At 44.7% G+C, this 6,701-nt stretch overlaps 1 pseudogene; it reads left to right on the top strand.

Moving 5' to 3' along the window:
- Positions 1 to 1,678, top strand: LOC126028320 (striatin-like; annotated as a pseudogene).
- The last annotated feature ends 5,023 nt before the right edge of the window (positions 1,679 to 6,701 follow it).

Here is a 6,701-nt window from a genome sequence, read left to right as displayed (position 1 = left end):
ATGATTGGTGCAGTAGAGTTCAGCGATGAAGTCAAAGACAACAGCTTTGATGAGGAGAGAAGCATGATTGGCCACATCAGAAAGATGTGAGAGCCAGAGAGATAGCATGGAGGTAAGGCGTTTGCCTTGCATGCAGAAGGGTGGTTCACTGAGCCTGCCAGGAGCAATTTCTGAGCATAGAGCCAGGAGTAACTTCTGAGCGCTGCTGGGTGTGACCCAAAAAACAAAAGGAAGGAAGGAAGGAAGTGCTGCCCAAGAGCACTGAGAACCAGGACACTAAGGAAGTGCTCAAGGAGTTCGACTTCCTGGTCACATCGGAGGATGGGGTGCCGAGTCCAGGAGTGCAGGCAATGGGATGGACTGGGAAAGGAGAACCAGTATCTCATGCCTAAAGCATGAAATGTGAACCAGGGTGAAATTACCAAAACTCAAGGAACAGTACAAAAAGGAGATGAAGGAGAAAAGGGGGAGAGGGGTGAAGAGGCCCAATAAGTCTAAACTCCAAGACATACTAATCTGAGAAGACATAAACAAGCTGCCAGCTTGCCACCCAGACCCAGCAGCTCTTGGATCCCAGAGCACAAACTCAGCAGGGCAGACGAAGTAAAGGCACTGACATTCCCACCGTCCTCTGGGAAGACTTTCATCATAGGGACTGAGGATACCCTGGAGAGTGAGCTGGGGTGTCAGGGAGCTGATCTCACAGTGGCCAATAAGGCCAATTCACAGACATACATTGCAAACAACAGAAATAGACGGAGGAAGACTCTGCGGAGTCACTTCGATGGCACCTGAACTCGCGCTTTCCAACCCACTGAGCCCATCCTGATAATAGTGTCCAAGGGACACACACTAAAAATGAGGAACCTGCAGAAAGAAGAGCACTTATCTTGACATGGAGCTGATCTACACATTCAAGTCTCACAGGGGCCCCATGCTCTTCATGGTGATGAGCAGCAACGGGGAGCAGTGCTATAGTGGGGGCACAGACAGGCTCATCCAGGGCTGGAACACCACCAACCCTGGCCACTCCTATGACTCCTATAGCCCCTCTTGCTGCAGGTGCCTCTGCTGGGCCACAGTGACACTGTGTGGGGCCTGGCCTACAGCGCTTGCTCTCCTACTCAGGACAGCATGCTCCGATTCTGGAGCACCAGTGAGGTGGTCCTGGCACTTGGCGTGTTGGGTGATAAACCAAGAACTGGACATCCTGACCTCTGTGGACCTTGGTGAGCAGTGACCCAAGCACATGGTCACATCCTTTAGCAAAGGCTACATGAGCATAGAGATACAGCAGTGCATCCTCACCTTCAAGTCCAGCCTTAACCCCGCAGCCAACACTCCCTGCCAAATAAACTGAGTCTTCAGCTACCCTACACTTCCCACCATCGTCACTGCTCACGAAGACAAGCACAAGTTCTATGACAGCAATATAGGCTCATCTACTCAATGGTCACCCACCTTGAAGCCATCACAAGCTTAGCAGTAGATTCAAATGGCCTCTTCTTGATATCTGGCAGCCACGATTGTTTGATACATCTCGAACCTGGAGAATAAAACGTGTATCCAAGAGTTCATGATGCACTGCAAGAAGTTTATTCATGATGTCGCTTTTCATCCCTCCAAACGCTACACTATCACTGCTGGAGTAGATGTGCTAGTCAAAGTCTTTGTATAATGCAATGCATCATCCGTCTTTCCCTTTCTGGTTCCTTATAAATAACCAATGACACAAAGGAGAGAATACTTCTCCTGCCCTTCTGGTTCCTGGAGGAGCACAGAGAACCTGGGCACAAAAGTCGCATCTTGCAGTTTGTAGACTGTTTCCCAAAAAGAAAGGTTTGGTTCAGGTCATTGCCAGCTCAACTAAGATCCAGGAGCCTGAAAACAAATTCCAAATGCTTCCCCACACCCCTCCCAAGAAAAAGGATTGAATTCTGAAATGGTTTGAATGCACTAGGTGTGATGATGATTGCAGCTTTTTCCCCGTTGAGTAAATCTGGGACGTCATTTGTGGCTGGGAATGGCGAGAGGAAGAAGGCAAGTGTCAGCCTAGGTCTCCCCAAGAAATATTGGGTGATGGAAACAAGCAGTCTTTTTTTCTCGAGTCTGCTCAGGAATCCCTGGTGCACCATGGCCCAGGTGAAGGACCGGGACCTGGTGTTCATGGAGCAGAGTTCCTGCTTTGTCCTCCTTTCTTCCGCTTCAGAGAAAGCCCCTGACAGAGCATTTCCTGTCCAGGGGAAGCAAAGAAATTCAATAATATGTGAAATAGATGACTATTAAGAAATTCTAAACAAAAAAAAATTAGTTTTTAAGCAAATTTCTATATATTGTATCACAGTTTGTCACCGATTTTGGTACCACTCCCGAGTTCCATGGCCCAAAACCCTTGACTATGTGGAGATGAACAGGTCGAGTCTGCTTGGATCAAAGGCTTAATAACTCATTCAGGTGGAAGATTCTATTTATTTTGAAGAACAAATGGAGCAAATATTTTATTTTTTTTTTTCATTTCAAAATTCACCTTAGGCATGTGTTCTGTATAGTATCTGATAATTCCTAAAGCAATGAAATCTTTACATTGAAATCTTTACAGTGAAAGAACTGAAGTTACATACCAAATCCTACATCACCATATTTCAGCTGACCTTGGCATGTTCTCCTTTGTCTTGGTTTATTACCCCAAAATAGCTCATAATAGTTATGGTCTTTGGGGGGGGGGGTTGGGCCACATCCAGTGCCATTTACAGGTTACTCCTGGCTGGGGGACCATATGGGTTGCTGGAAATCAGACTCAGGTCCGTCTTGGTCAGCTTCGTGCAAGACAAACATCCTACTGCTGTGCATTCTCTCCGGCCCCAGTTATGGTGTTTTTTTTTTGGAGGGGGGGTTTACACCCAGTGGTGCTTGGGTTACTCCTGGCTCTGTGCTCAGAAATCACTCTTGGCAGACATGGGGGGTCATATGGGATGCCAGGATTTGAACCACCATCTGTCTGGGCCAGCTGCATTCAAGGCAAACGCCCTCCCACTGTGCTATCTCTCAGGCCCCTATATATATATATATATATATATATATATATATATATTATATTATATATATATATATATTTATATATATATATATTTTTTTTTTTTTTAACGATCTAAAGGGTAAGGTAAACCTCAGGCAGCCACTTTTGCAGAAGTATTAAAGAAAATGTTTTGTACTCCAGAATTCTTCTGTCGATTTTTCCACAAAGAACTTTCCAGAAATTTGGGTGGAAGAGTTCAGAGTGTCCCATTGGCTGACATACATTCTCTTCCCGTTTCCTTTTCCTGCCACCATTGTTCGATCTAAACACATGACATGTTGATGGGCAGTGAGTCAATATTGTTTGTAGGTCCGTCCATAACTCACACAGCCTGGGTATCCTGAGCCCTTCGTGAACTCCCCCAATATGACCTCATGACCCCCTCTGTTTCATAGACCTCAGTCCTACAATGGTGTCTCCTCTTTCCACACCCTGTTTCTCATTGTTCAAAATGTCAAGAAACCAACTTAGAAATGAGAACTATGTTCCTAGTGCATAACTTTTCAGCCAAATGTATAGCTAGTAAGGCTCTCTTTTATTTATTATTATTATTATTATTATTATTATTATTATTATTTTGGCCACACCTGGCAGTGCTCGGATTACTCTTGGCTCTGCGCTCAGAAATTGCTCTTGGCAGCATCCGGGGACCATATGGGATACCGGGAATTAAACTCAGGCCTGTCCTGGGTCAGCCACATGCAAGGCAAATACCCTACTGCTGTGCTATCACTCCAGCCCCTGATTTTTATTTTATTTTTTGAATAAAAAAATTAGGGGCCAGAGAGATAGCACAGCGGTAAGGCGTTTGCCTTAGATGCAGAAGGATGGTGGTTCAAATCCCGGCTTCCCATATGGTCCTCTGAGCCTGCCAGGAGCAATTTTTGAGCATAGAGCCAGAAGTAACCCCTGAGTGCTGCTGGGTGTGACCCAAAAACCAAAAACAAACAAAAAAAATTAATACTTTTATTTCACTTTTATTTTTAAAGGTCATATTATTGAGTACTTCCCTCTCTTCATACATTCCTTACATCCCCAGACACTGTTGTAATAACAGTGCCACTTCTAACATTGCCCCCCTCTCCTGGAAGTAGGATTCTGGCTGTGATGTGGGTAGTCTGACAGTTCTCTTGATCCTCTCTGCTTGTCTGCATCCCTGAAAGGCCAGAACACAGGCAAATAGTCTTTAAACCTTCATTTGCTCACTGGTTACAAGATGCACTTTCCCCTTCAGTAAATACACAATTCCTTGCTGTTTCAGCCATGTTTTTGGTTGACGATTGGGCTCCAGGGACACCCTCTGTGTCATTGGATGAGCCAGTGGGGGGATATGAACTCAAAAGACTTGAGTTCTCTTTTGTGTCTGGGTGATCCCTTATTTGGTTTTTCACAGAGTACAGAAAGGAGTTGCTGGCCTAACCTGTGTCAGGCTGCACTGGACACATCCAGTGTAACAGGATGCCAGCAAAATGATCCCATCCTCTACAGCTTTCATAGAACCTTCCATGGGCCTCAAGGTTTGCCTTGCTTTGGTTCCTGATGTCTCAAAGCCAAGATATTCTGCTGTGGATGTTTGTGGTTCGTGAGGACACAACAGGAGAGAGCAGAACAGAATCTCCTTCAGAAGCTTTGTGAAACCTCGGAAACTGTTTATTGCCAGAAGCAGGTAGTCCTTTCCCTGCACTGTCACCATCTCAGCCTAGGACACACCTGAATGTTGTCTTCAGTTGCACTCAGCCACATGTTTCTCCCACCTGTCCAAAAATGCAGTGAAGAATCTCCCAAGACAAACAAATCCAGCAAAGTCATGGAACACTTGCGTCAAGTTTGAATGGCAGTTGTTAGGCTAGGGGTAAAGTAGAAACCCACAGGTTGCCACCTTTTGGGCACCTGTTTGGAGTCCAGCATCCAGGCAGAAACTCCCTTGAGGGACATGGTCACCTTCAGTATTTTTCTGATAAACAGCTTAAGTATTTTTTTCTTTTTCATTTACCATTAAGCATCATAGTCTGTGAGATACAGTATTTCACTTTCATAATCATTTAGTCTTGACAAAAGGGGAAATTAGAAACTCCATTACCAATCAGGAACTTTGTGAGAAGACTCTGCTGTGTATCTGATTTTATTCCTTCAGTATTCTTGCTCTGAATTTCTTTGGGAAATGAAAAATTCACTTGAAAATTTCTACTAATGTATATTTTATAAATATAATATGATAGGAATATATATAGATACTACATGTAAACCATAGCTGCATTCTACTGTTCAGTATTTTTATTTGGGGAAAGGTAATGGGTCATAGTGTGGTACCAGGGAGATTCAAACCTGGGTCTGCCAAATGCAAGACAATCACCTTAACCCCTGTACTGTCTCTCCAGCCCTTCCATAGATCTTGAGGTTCCTGAATTGGTCAGGGAGGAAAAAACACATCTTTTCTTAGACTGTTTTCCTAATTTTGTTTGTTTTGGGGCCACATGTGGTTGTTGCTTCAGCTCTGCATTCAATCACTCCTGACAGGTTGAGGGACCATATGGGATGCCCGGGATCACATCAGGTTGACCCTATATACCTACCCAAACCATACTGTCTCTGTCCCCGATGTCCGAATTCTATGGGCTATTTCAGGTCAGTGGAATCCCTTTTGATTTGAGGCCTCTATGCAGATGTATAACAGAGAATATAACAGAGTTATATTCTAAACCTGAATCACTGTTAACATTTTGTGTAGTAGTTGAGGGGTTATAGTTTACATTAGAAATCTATTCATATTTCTTGGGGCCGGAGAGATAGCACAGCGATATTGCCTTATAAGCAGCCGATCCAGGACCTAAGGTGGTTGGTTTCGAATCCCGGCATCCCATATGGTCCCCTGTGCCTGCCAGGAAGCTATTTCTGAGCAGACAGCCAGGAGTAACCTCTGAGCAGTGCGGGTGTTGACCCAAAAACCAAAAAAAAAAAGAAATCTATTCATGTATCTAATAAGCTTTTTCCTTGAGACAGTGCTTAAGGGCTCTTGCCTTGCAGGTGGTCATCCCCCGGTCTGATCCAACCAAAACACCAGTCATCCCTGAGCATAGAGACAAGAGTAAGCCCTGAGCACTAGAGAGGGGAAGAGGGAAATATATGTAGTTAAACAGACCATCATAAAGTCAAGTCATCTGATTACTGGCAGTGAAGGGAAATTGTAATTTTTTTTTTTTTTTTTTGTTTTTTGAGTTTACTCCCGTTTGATGCTCAGGGGTTACTCCTGGGCTTGGGGGGGGACCATATGAGATGCTGGGGGATCAAACCACGGTCCATCCTACGCTAGCGCTTGCAAGGCAAACACCTTACCTCTCTAGCGCCACCTTCCTGGCCCCTGAAATTGTAAAATTTTGACTGATAATTCGGATCTCACCAAAGATGAGCTTGCGATACTTACTACCAGCAGGTGGCAGCACTTCCCATCCTATAAAAAGGCAGTAAAGAGGCCTCACATTTACCTGATTAGTGTGTTTTGTGTTGGGGGGGTGTCACACCCAGCGATGGTCAGACTTATTCTGTCTCTGCACTCACACTCCTGTGGTGCTTTGGGGAATCATATAGGCTGCTGGGGAATCAAACTCAGGTACCATGCAAGGTAAGA

Source organism: Suncus etruscus, chromosome 14, assembly GCF_024139225.1.
Source record: "Suncus etruscus isolate mSunEtr1 chromosome 14, mSunEtr1.pri.cur, whole genome shotgun sequence".
Taxonomy (NCBI): domain Eukaryota; kingdom Metazoa; phylum Chordata; class Mammalia; order Eulipotyphla; family Soricidae; genus Suncus; species Suncus etruscus.
The sequence above is the reverse complement of the archived record's forward strand: the minus strand, read 5'-3'. Positions and strand labels throughout refer to the sequence as shown.